Here is a 12,554-nt window from a genome sequence, read left to right as displayed (position 1 = left end):
AACAGAATGGACTTGCAGAAAGCTATATGAAATTAATTAACAAAGCAATGGCAACCGCTATTTCAAATAAAACAAGTCATATAGAAACATTGAAGAAAGCAGTTAATGCTCACAATGCCGCCGCTCATAGTGTTACTAAGGTACCTCCTGAAGAGGTGATGTACGGACGAAAAATAAAACGTGGACTACCATTACTTGAACACTGTAAATCGAGCTTCGACGAAGAACTCTTCGAACGTAGAGATCGCGAAGCTAAGCTAGCAGGTAAACAACGCGAGGATACGCGGCGTGGTGCTCGTCATTGTCGAATTAAGCCCGGTGACGAAGTAATAATCGAACGACATCACCTTTCAAAAGGCGACTCTCGTTTCTCCCCGACACGATACACCGTAACAGAGGAACGAAATGGCAGTCTGGTCCTCAACAGCGAAGATGGCAAGGTTTTTAAACGACATGTGTCACAGACGAAAAAGATTGTACCTTGGCGTAATACGAACAAATCAGATGCAGCGGCCAAATGCAACGAAAATTCCCACCGTCTGCAAACGCAGCTGCCACACGCATCGGAAGCTGACACAAATTTGGAAACAACACTGCGACCTACCCGATTAAGGAAACCCCCAGCGCTCCTAGATGACTACATACGATCAGTGCAATTAAACCGTTAAAACGGGTTGATCAACGCTCGACGAGATAATACATCTAAAAAAAAAAAGAAAAATTGATGTAAACAAAAACACCTTATTCACTCAAATCCATTATCGCACTCTTGTTGATATGTGTAAATAAACTTACATTTAGAGTTTTCGATTGAAAGAACTGGTGTAGTTTTCTGCACTGAAATTGCACTTTTCTTGCAGAAGTGTTGTCAAAACACCGACACCATGTTCCATTGATTGGAACTGCAATAAAAAAGTGCAATTCCAGTGCAATTTCGGGGCAGATATTTGGCACCGAAAATTTTGTCGGTGGAGCCAGTGCACTCACTAACACCAACAACGCAAACGTCAAAACAACCCAGCCGTGGCCGCTAACAGATGTTCTTGTTGACATTCGATGTGGATCATTGAAAAATTATACGTGAAGAACGCTTTTTTCTCGAAAATTTTAGTTTTTGTTATTTGTAATTTTATTAGTGTTAACTGTTTTTCAGGTCAAGGAAAAATAACATTACATATTTTACAAATGGAAGGACACACGTCAATATTCTCTGGTTTTTGATAGCCTTTTCAAATCTCGTTTAGTGATTTCTTGAAGCAGGTTATTGTCGGTTAATTATTTCAATTGGAAGTGCGTTCCAGCTAAGGGCTCCGTAAATCAGCACACTTTTTCTGCTGCTGGCTGTGTTCATTGGGATGTGGAATAAGCTTGTGCGCTCCGAGACGCTTTTCTGAAGATGTTCCAGGATATGTCCGGGGTACTATTCGTAGAACCCGACTTTAAAGCATCTTTGTAATTCTTTGAGCTGAGTTGATAAACCTGGAACATACCGTGTCACCGTATGTGAGATAAGGTATGATGACTGCTAGCATCAGCTTCTTGCGTGTGGGTGTCGAAAGGACAGATGCGAAGCGGCGGAAAGTCCTTAATGTGCCGAATACTTTCTTTGTGATATTATTCACCTGTGTTGCCCATTTTAAGTTGCTGTCCATTTTTAACCCTAGATTGGTGACTTCTTTGGACAGCGGGATAATCTCTCCGCAAAATGAGATCTTGCTTTGGGGTGTGATGTTACCTTGTTTGTAGAAGATTACAGCCTGGGTTTCGCGTGGGTTAGGGAAAAGTTTGTTGCTCGCTGTTCACTGTTCGATTGCGTTGAGATCAGCATTTAATATATTGATCATATTTTCTACATATTGCACCGGGCCGGAAATGTAGATTTTCATGTCGTCGGCGTACAGGTGGTATTCGCAGCGTAGAATTTCAGGCATGCTATTAATATATAGGGAAAATAACAGTGCACTGAGGTAGAATCCTTGGGGAGTTCCATCTGTAAGTACTCTCTCCGCTGACTTCTTCCTATCTTCTTTGACAAGCTGAGTACGGTGCTTCATGTATGATGTCAACAGGTCGCATGCATCAGCATAGAAACCAAACTCTTCTAGCTTTTTGCGGAGTATCCGGTGACTTACGCAGTTGAAAGCAAGCGACAGGTCGACAAGAACCATCACAGTACAGTTGCCTTTGTCTAGGTTGATATAGATATCGTGTACGACTTTTGTTAGGGCGGTGCTAGTACTATGACGTTTTTGATATCCTGATTGATGTTTGGCAAGCAGCTGTACTGCCGTGATATGCATAACAGTCTCACCTGCATAGGAAATCCATAGCAAATGGGACTGTTATGCGTATCACGGCAGTGTAGTTGATGGTAGTCCAGAAAGCTATAGATCTGGTCGAGCAGAATTTTCTCGAATATTTTAGAGATGGCTGGGAGGACACTAATTGGTCGATAGTCTTTTGGCTCGACGTGATTGACAGATTTCGGAATCGGCTATGAAGGCCGTTTTTCAGATTTGCGGAAATCTGCGACTATCGATTATCGCATTGAAGAGGTGAACGAGGATCGGACTGATGTGAGGGCCTAATAGCTCGACAAATGAGATAGGTTAGAGATGGTCGGGTGGTTTCAATTTTTTCGAACCCGAACCCGAGTGCTTAAAAATTTAAAAACCCGAACCCGGCCCGAGCCCAAAATTATAAAATTTGAAAAACCCGAACCTTTTAAAATTTAAAAACTCAAACCCGACCCGTACCCCAGAATGAAAATTTTGTAAAACCCGACCCGAACTCGAGAGTTTTAAAATTTGAAAACCCGAGCCCGACTCATACCTGAAAATTTAAAATTTGAGAAACCCGATCCGAACCCTCTTTACTAATACGAACAATCAACCAATTACCCCGAAGATTTGGCACCAGAGCGGGATCCAGGGCTAATCTAAGAATAGTAGAATCACTCGAACCTGAAGTAGCCCTACACGTGTTGAGTTATATCTGCCTATGGCGAAACGAATTGCTGGCGAGTAGAATCCGCATTTATATATTTATTATTATTGAATGTCGGATTTGTAATGTTCTGAGAAACTTATAAACCGTCGATATCTTAACCGGAAAGTAGGATAAATCGGAAAGTAGGATGGGCGCATTAGTCGCCTTCCAATGCGCACACCTTGGCTAAAGAGTCCGCCTTCTCATTGCCCGCAATAGAGCAATGTGACGGGACCCAAACCAAGGTAGTCTGGTAAGATTTTTCAGATAAAGCACTCAGATATTCCCGGATTTTCCCCAGGAAATACGGTGAGTTCTTTCCAGACTTCGCTGCACTGATGGCCTCAATGGAAATGAGACTGTCCGAAACGATGTAGTAATGGTATGCGGGCAGGGGTCAATGATCCCGAGAAGATAATTAATGGCAGCTAATTCTGCGACGTAAATTGAAGCAGGATTATTGAGTTTGAATGAGGCAGAAAGATTTTCGTTGAATATACAGAAGCCTGTGGACCCGTCGAGAATTGATCCGTTAGTGTAGAACATTTTGCCGCAATCGACTTGATGGTATTTATTATAGAAAATATTTGGGACCACTTGTGGGCGAATGTGATCCGGGATGCCACGAACCTCTTTCTTCATGGATGTGTCGAAAAATACAGTTGGATCAGAAGTATCTAAGAGATGAGCACGGTTAACGTTATACAAAGATGAATTGATGTTCTGTGCCATGTAATCGAAGTACAAGGACATGAATCGGGTCTGAGAATTAAGATGGACAAGCCTTTCGCAATTTGCAATCATCAATAAGTTTAAAATATCGCATCGAATGAGCAATCGATATGAGAGGTCCCAGAATCGATTTTTTAGCGGAAGGACGCCCGCCAGCACTTCGAGACTCATCGTATGGGTCGATTGTATGCAACCCAAGGCAATGCGCGAACAGCGTTACTGGATTCTCTCTAGTTTGATGAAATGTATGTTCGCAACGGAGCGGAAAGCAGAAACATCCGTACTCCATCACTGATAGTATCGTTGTTTGGTACAGCCTGATTAGGTTTCCTGCGGATAGGCATCCCATCATGTTCCGGTTATTGTACGGAGAAAGTTGTACCTTTGTTGGCACTTCTGTTTCAGATACCTAATGTGACATCCCCAGGTTCCTTTAGAGTCGAACCAGACCCCGAGATATTTGAATGTTGAAACCTGAGCAATAGTTTTATCCATTAACTGAAACTGTAGTTTCGCTGGTTCACGCTTCTGAGAAAATACGACTAGCTCAGTTTTCTCCGTAGAGAACTCGATACCCAGCTGGAGAGCCCAAGCAGACAAATTGTCCAAGGTATCTGCAGTGGTCCGTGCAAGTCGACGGCTTTGGGACCTGTAATAGAGACCACACCGTCATCTGCAAGCTGACTTAGCGTGCAGGAATTGACAAGACATTTGTCAATGTCATTCACGTAAAAATTGTATAGGAGAAGGTTTAGACATGAGCCCTGGGGAAGGCGAATGTAGCTAAATCGTGATGTCGATAAATCACCATGCGAGAAATGCGTGTGTTTTTCAGATAACAGGTTTAGCAAAAAGTTATTTAAAATTGGTGAAAGACTTATCATAAAGAATGTTGATGAAAACTGAATCGTAAGCCCTCGTGATATCCAAGAATACTGATATGTCATTTTAATTTCTGTTGAGAGCAACGCAAGGCGATCGTTCGTCCCTTTGCCTTTGCAAAAGCCAAACTATGTATCTAACAGTAACCCTAATAAACATCTTATGATTCAAGAGCCTAACGAACAGTTCAGGGTATCATCCAAACAATATGTGGAATCGTTGCACTATATGAGTTAAAGTTCGTGTATAATATTTTTTATTAGGGAAGCCATTTGCTTCGACCTAATTGTCGAGGCGAAACAAGATCATTTTCTCGAATGACTTCCGGATACATGATAGCATTGCAATCGGTCGATACGAGTTGTGGTCGGAGGCTGGTTTTCCTAGTTTTTGGATGGCGATGACACTCACTTGTCTCCAATCATGTGTCCAATGTTACCCTCAAGAAACTTTCTAAATAAATTCAATAAGCGTCTCTTGGCAGTCTGGTAGATTCTTCAACAAGTTGAATATAATTCTGTTTGGCCCCGGGGGCTTTATTGTTACATGATAAGTAAGCAAGTGAGAACTCCACCATCGAAAACGGTGTTTCGTTCGCAGTATTGTGAGGCGACGTGGCGCGGTAGATTTTCTGTGCCGGGGCGGGATCCGGACAAACCTTCTTGGCGAAATCGAATATCAAACTGTTTGAATATTCCACGCTCTCGTTAGTACTGCTTCGGTTTCGAATACGTCGGGCCGTGCCCCAAATGTTTCGATGTTTCTCTTGTTAACCCGCCGACAAAGCGGCGCCAGTAACTGCGTTTCTTGGCTTTCATTAAACTTTTCATTCGCTTTTCTAATATCGTGTAGAGTCGAAAGCTATTGATCAACCCGTCGTTCAGTAAGGCTTTATACGCGGCAGCCTTCTCCGCGTACACGTCTGAGTACTCTTTGTCCCACACGGGTTGGGAGAACGTTTTTGGGTGTTCATGTCGGGTACTCGTTTCGTCTGAGTTTGAATCTCGGTATCGAGAATCGAGTTGGATAAAAACCTATACTCTTCCTCCGAGGGAAGTACCTGTGTCGAATCGATTTTGGATAGCATTTCTGCGTAAGAGCGTCTGGAGCGATCTTTGACGGATCGCTTCAGGTCATCCGCGCGAAGTTTGTACGTTGGGCATTTCAAAAGTGCATACGGATTCTCCCCACAGTAAACACACTTCTTAGCGGACCTACTGCAAGTATCTTCTGCATAGCGTTCCCCACATTTACCGCACCGTTGCTTGTTACTACAGTAAGTGGCCGTATGACCTAGCTGCTTGCAATTGGAACAATTCATAACCCGTGGTACAAACAGACGCACAGATAGACGAGCTCCTCCTACTTCAACGTAGCTCGTAAGTGCAGATCCGGCGAAGGCTACGCGAAACCAGTCTGATGGATATTAATTCCCATCTTCGATGTACTTTGAGTGCAAATGCTTGCACTCCAAAATCTTAACTGATTGAAAGTTAGGGTCATTAAAGCGGCCAACCTCATCATTCATTAGATCATCGACAGTTAGACCCACATCACTTACCACAACGTCAATCTTCACATCACGAGGAGGAATGTAAACGCGATACACCATTATAAAGAGGCTATTACTAACGATATCATTGACCGGTTTCAATGCAGTAGCGACTGCGCGCAGTTTATCTGACTGTAACTTTTTAATCTCGGTTACGGCCGAGTAACGTTTTGTCAGCTCTCGCGCAGCAGTTATGCTGTTTAACCATACCACCCAAGGACCAGCGGATCCATCCTGGTAAACGTTGATTCGGGGGGGGGGGGCGGTGCTGTGATATATTTGGGGGAAGTGAGGAAGATGAGTTGGAGGTAACAACTTCTGTCTCCGACTCAAATAGGTGTTCCTCTTCCCCAAAAGATTCACCTTTGGAGGGAGATCCTTCTCCTTGATCCATTTTGTTGCGGGAGAGACACGCTCGACCGCACTGTTTAACTTAAATAAAAATAAAAAAATCAAATGCAAAAATAAAAAAATCGATAAGAAACGTAAAAAACGAAACACTTCACCAGTTGGTTCCTGACGAGCTGGTAGGTGAATTGATCCTTCGTTTGCTTTATGCGTCACCCGCGTGACCTTTATCTGGTATAGCTCGTCTAAGCAAAGCCGTCTTTCAGGTAATAAAACTGTTTAACACCGCACTACACTGAACTGCTTGACACAATTTAACGTTTATAATGTTTATACTCCTGCCCTTGCTGGAATAAACACCTTCACTGATATCGCCTAAATCAAGGTAATGTTACAACAAACATCGCGCGTGTGTAACGAAGGAGCGCTCGGTTACGAATGCTTGTAACTCTTTTATTCTGTATTATAGGCTTATAGACCATAAGCCTTTACCTCCATAGTTTTTGGATAACTTGAAAAAAAAAAAACAAGTTCTTTCAACTGGGCATCCATGAATATATAACGACTAAGAGATCACTGTTTACGATTATAAAACTGAAGACAAAAACGTTCATGGATGACTTATAGCAATCGTTGCAATCAATTTAATATTGAATTCCCTAAACCTCAAGGAGTGTATACAATATTCCTTTATTTCTGGGAGTTCTAGGATAACCATGAGACGTTCGTAGAGTACCTGTGGCATTCATTGAACTCAATACAACATTGCACTTGGTATCATGAACCTCAAGGAGTATGCAGAGAACAAAAAAATATAAAATAGGATGGTCAGAATCGGACCATGGTTGGGTATTTCGGACCTTTGGTTGATTTGCTTGGAAATGTCCATACACAATCTAGTAAAAGAAAAACTATCTGAAGCAAATATGAGTGCGGAGTCGGAAAATCGGTTAAGGGAACCCTTCACTAGCGCCGCATAGTAGGAGTAAACTAGACTAACCTTCGGGCAGTCCTTAGCCTACAAAAGAACTATGCCGAACACATCATTCTTAATTATCATGATATTGAAATCCAAAAAATAAAAAAAATTGCATGTTCACTAGCGCCGCCCAGCGGATGAAATCCGAATGAATCTTCTTCCATCCCCAAGAACCTTATTGAGAACAACATCGACCTAAACCGTAAAACCTTTGAGATAGAACCAAGGATAGAACATAATTTTCCAAATACTACGCTAGGCTATTATGTACTTTAGCGCAGCCTAGTGGACGAATCTAAAAATGATTTATTCATTTACGTGCAGCATTTGATCTACTGATGTATATCGTCAAATTGAGTCACTAGCGTTGCCCTGCAAGTTAATTCCAAAAATAATCCATAGGTATACGGGTTGATCTTGACCTACTGAAAAACTTTTCTGAAAAGATCATATCTTTCAATTAACAGAATATTGACATATACCATTATATTATGTGCTGTGTGTGCTCACTAGTGCCGTATAGAGAATTGCAGACTAATCGGTCACTAGCGCAACGTTGCGATAATTATATGATCTACGGAAATCGTTTTGTCGAATTTCTTTCAAGCGGCCCAATTAACCGCGCATTAAGAGACACAACTCTACATGTTGTTCTGTGTGGGATTTGTTTATTTTCCCGTATAAGTTGGTACCACAATGAATCAAATTGTTCAAAACCTTTTTGATCAACATATTAGGGTCTGCACTCTGGTTGTCCACCGTTTGACTGCGCCGTATAACAATATCTACACATTTTGATAAATTTTCCGACTGTACCTAATGATTAATCCGCTTAAAGCAACACTTATTTCTTATTTAAGTGCTTTATTTTGTAAATAAACAAACATCAGCTGTTGAATGACAGCTCGACAAACTACACGCACACATTCAAGAGTGCACTCGATTTGCGTTGGAGCGTTCTATTGGCACCGTGCCAGTGCAAAACACTGGCGCGGTGTCAGTGCCATCAATCGAAAACCCTAATTTGAAACTCTAACCTCAGAGAAGCTTGATGCAATTAAAAAAAAAGAGGAATTTAACATTTTTCCGAAGACTCCATATCAAGAAGACTGATATCTCTTTCCTTCCCCCATACAAACGAGAAGCGACAGAGGTTACAGCGCCTCTATTGGAAGAAGGGAGGAAGCTTTATGTAAAAATGTATATGTGTGTGTGCATCACTATGGAAAGTACCACCTTTACCCGCAAGTGGCGTTGCTGTTACTGTCTCCGGATTCTGGACAGAGTTGCCAGTCTTCTTGATATGGAGTCTTCGATTTTTCATTAGGTTTAATCAAAGAGAATAGGAAAAGAGACGAATAGTGTGAAGCCAAAAATACCTTATTGAGCAAACCAATCGTGCAATGTAAATAAACATTACTCATGCCTGAGTTGGAGGAGATAAGTATTGTAAATCTATCAAAAAAAATTTGAATTTTCGTCAGAATTTAGTGCAATCGTGATTGTAAGGTGCATTCTAGAGTCTATGTATGAGTAAAAACAAGTTTTAGAATTATTTCATCTCTTTGTTTCGAAATGCACATCGTTTGATAAACAAATCCAACGATCGACAAAAGGTTTGTTTTCAAAATATAATAGGAGTCATTTAAAGTGCTGCCTTTGGAAACGGTTGCCAAATTCTAGTGTTGAAATCATCGTAAAGGGAGTGTTGCCGTTTTGACTGATTTTCACTCTGCGTCTCTTTCACTATTCTCTTTTGGAAACACCGCTGTGAATTCCCCCACCAGCTCGCTCAGCCACCAGTCCGAGACATGAACCATTACTGTAGTCGCAACTGACGCGCCATCTACCTGTGAAAAATGTAATCAGTGGCGAAATTCCCCCACCAGTCAGGGCGGTATCCAGTAAATATAAATATAATAGTGATTATTTTTTACAAAATAATTTTACTTGTCGCACCTCAATGCGCTAGCTTGACTGAGCTGTAAATTGTTTATGTTTTTACAATGCAAAAAAATACAAGAGCTCAGATGATAAGGAGTGTGTTTTTGTTTTCAAAATAGCAAAATTTTCCAATTTTCATAAGCCTTGGCAGCGATGGATCAGTGATTGGTAATTGAATATCGAATATCTTCCCTCCGCAATGTTTTTTCAAGCTCAAAATTTGTGTGTAGGTAGCTCAGATGATAAGGAATGAGTTTTTGTTGTTTTCAAAATAGCAAAATTTAGTGCCTCGAACCATTTTTTTCGAGACGTAACTGGTGGGTGAATTCCGCTGTAGTTCTTCGGCTCATGGCTAGGTGGTGTTTCCATTATGGTGCGGAGATTGATGATTGATATTGATCCACAGATTATTGAATATCTTCCCTCCGCAATGTTTTGTTCAAGCTCAAAATTTGTGTGTAGGTAGCTCAGATGATAAGGGATGAGTTTTTGTTGTTTTTAAAATAGCAAAATTTAATGTCCCGAACAAAATTTTCCAATTTCCATAAGCTTTGGTTGCGATGGATCAGTGATTGGTAATTGAATATCGAATATCTTCCCTCCGCAATGTTTTTTCAAGCTCAAAATTTGTGTGTAGGTAGCTCAGATGATAAGGAATGAGTTTTTGTTGTTTTCAAAATAGCAAAATTTAGTGCCTCGAACCATTTTTTTCGAGACGTAACTGGTGGGTGAATTCCGCTGTAGTTCTTCGGCTCATGGCTAGGTGGTGTTTCCATTATGGTGCGGAGATTGATGATTGATATTGATCCACAGATTATTGAATATCTTCCCTCCGCAATGTTTTTTCAAGCTCAAAATTTGTGTGTAGGTAGCTCAGATGATAAGGAATGAGTTTTTGTTGTTTTCAAAATAGCAAAATTTAGTGCCTCGAACAATTTTTTTCGGTGGGTGAATTCCGCTGTAGTTCTTCGGCTCATGGCTAGGTGGTGTTTCCATTATGGTGCGGAGATTGATGATTGATATTGATCCACAGATTATTGAATATGTTCCCTCCGCAATGTGTTTTCAAGCTCAAAATTTGTGTGTAGGTAGCTCAGATGATAAGGAATGAGTTTTTGTTGTTTTCAAAATAGCAAAATTTAGTGCCTCGAACAATTTTTTTCGGTGGGTGAATTCCGCTGTAGTTCTTCGGCTCATGGCTAGGTGGTGTTTCCATTATGGTGCGGAGATTGATGATTGATATTGATCCACAGATTATTGAATATCTTCCCTCCGCAATGTTATTTCAAGCTCAAAATTTGTGTGTAGGTAGCTCAGATGATAAGGAATGAGTTTTTGTTGTTTTCAAAATAGCAAAATTTGATGTCCCGAACAAAATTTTCCAATTTCCATAAGCTTTGGTTGCGATGGATCAGTGATTGGTAATTGAATATCGAATATCTTCCCTCCGCAATGTTTTTTGAAGCTCAAAATTTGTGTGTAGGTAGCTCAGATGATAAGGAATGAGTTTTTGTTGTTTTCAAAATAGCAAAATTTAGTGCCTCGAACACTTTTTTTCGAGACGTAACTGGTGGGTGAATTCCACTGTAGTTCTTCGGCTCATGGCTAGGTGGTGTTTCCATTATGGTGCGGAGATTGATGATTGATATTGATCCACAGATTATTGAATATGTTCCCTCCGCAATATTTTTTCAAGCTCAAAATTTGTGTGTAGGTAGCTCAGATGATAAGGAATGAGTTTTTGTTGTTTTCAAAATAGCAAAATTTGATGTCCCGAACAAAATTTTCCAATTTCCAATTCCCATAAGCTTTGATTGATATTGATCCACAGATTATTGAATATCTTCCCTCCGCAATGTTTTTTCAAGCTCAAAATTTGTGTGTAGGTAGCTCAGATGATAAGGAATGAGTTTTTGCTGTTTTCAAAATAGCAAAATTTGATGTCCCGAACATTTTTTTTCAATTTCCATAAGCCTTGGTTGCGATGGATCAGTGATTGGTAATTGAATATTGAATATCTTCCCTCCGCAATATTTTTTCAAGCTCAAAATTTGTGTGTAGGTAGCTCAGATGATAAGGAATGAGTTTTTGTTGTTTTTAAAATAGCAAAATTTAATGTCCCGCACAAAATTTTCCAATTTTTATAAGCCTTGGTTGCGATGGATCAGTGATTGGTAATTGAATATTGAATATTTTCCCTCCGCAATATTTTTTCAAGCTCAAAATTTGTGTGTAGGTAGCTCAGATGATAAGGAATGAGTTTTTGTTGTTTTCAAAATAGCAAAATTTAGTGCCTCGAACCATTTTTTTTTCGAGACGTAACTGGTGGGTGAATAGTTTCCGTTCCTCAGCATCCTTCAGCAATGCCGATCATACATCGGTATCCTGTGAATTGCAGTGAACATGGACAACGCACACTCTTTCAACAAATAGATAAAATCATATCATACCTGCAATTCTGTAAAATTACCGGACATGATAAGGCACTTTCTTGCTCGGGTAAGCGCCACATTCAAATGCTGGGAACTCTCCAGAAATCCCGTTTCGATGGAACGCGCCAACGAAATAATGACAATCTATACCGTTTATTCAAAACGTAATATCTAACAAAAATGTAAACAAACTGAGTTTATTATGCCAAATAAAAGCTAAGCATTGACTCTTTATCGTCCACAAATAATAGAGAAAAATGATAACTCTTTATATGTTAATTTAATCTTAAGTCAAAATGTCACATATAGTATACCAAAGCTTTGCTAATATTTTGTAGATGTGATGTTTTGCGTTGTGATTTTTCTCCAAGTCGACTGTAGTTAGTATGTTTTTCCAATGCCAAACCTCATATCTACACTCTCGGTTGCAATACAGCACATGAAATATATCACAACTACAAGCCCGTCTCTCTAAACGTCACAGTAAAATGTACCATCTACAAACGGAGTTGCCAAGACCACATATGTAAAAGAGCATAATAGCAAAAGTGATTGGCAAAATGTAATAAAATAATAGTTAACAATTATCTCTCTATTATCTTCGCGAAAAACATGTAATATGCTTGTACGATCCTGCAATGAGTAAATGCAGAGGTGATAGTAGAATTAATAGCCTTCTGTGTGCTTTAATTGTTAA

At 40.3% G+C, this 12,554-nt stretch overlaps 1 protein-coding gene across 2 annotated transcripts in view; it reads right to left on the bottom strand.

Moving 5' to 3' along the window:
• The window catches only part of LOC131678011 (putative nuclease HARBI1), a 92,790-nt gene extending 80,257 nt beyond the window's left edge, over positions 1–12,533 (bottom strand). The window contains exon 1 of one of the 2 annotated variants that reach the window (XM_058958136.1): positions 11,876–12,533. The gene's annotated coding sequence lies outside the window, so the exon portion shown is untranslated. Of the gene's footprint in view, positions 1–604; positions 691–11,875 lie in introns of those variants that run through there. The other variant, XM_058958137.1, reaches the window with a different exon arrangement.
• Between the last annotated feature and the right edge of the window lie 21 nt (positions 12,534–12,554).

Source organism: Topomyia yanbarensis, chromosome 1, assembly GCF_030247195.1.
Source record: "Topomyia yanbarensis strain Yona2022 chromosome 1, ASM3024719v1, whole genome shotgun sequence".
In the NCBI taxonomy this organism is placed as follows: Eukaryota; Metazoa; Arthropoda; class Insecta; order Diptera; family Culicidae; genus Topomyia; species Topomyia yanbarensis.
The sequence above is the reverse complement of the archived record's forward strand: the minus strand, read 5'-3'. Positions and strand labels throughout refer to the sequence as shown.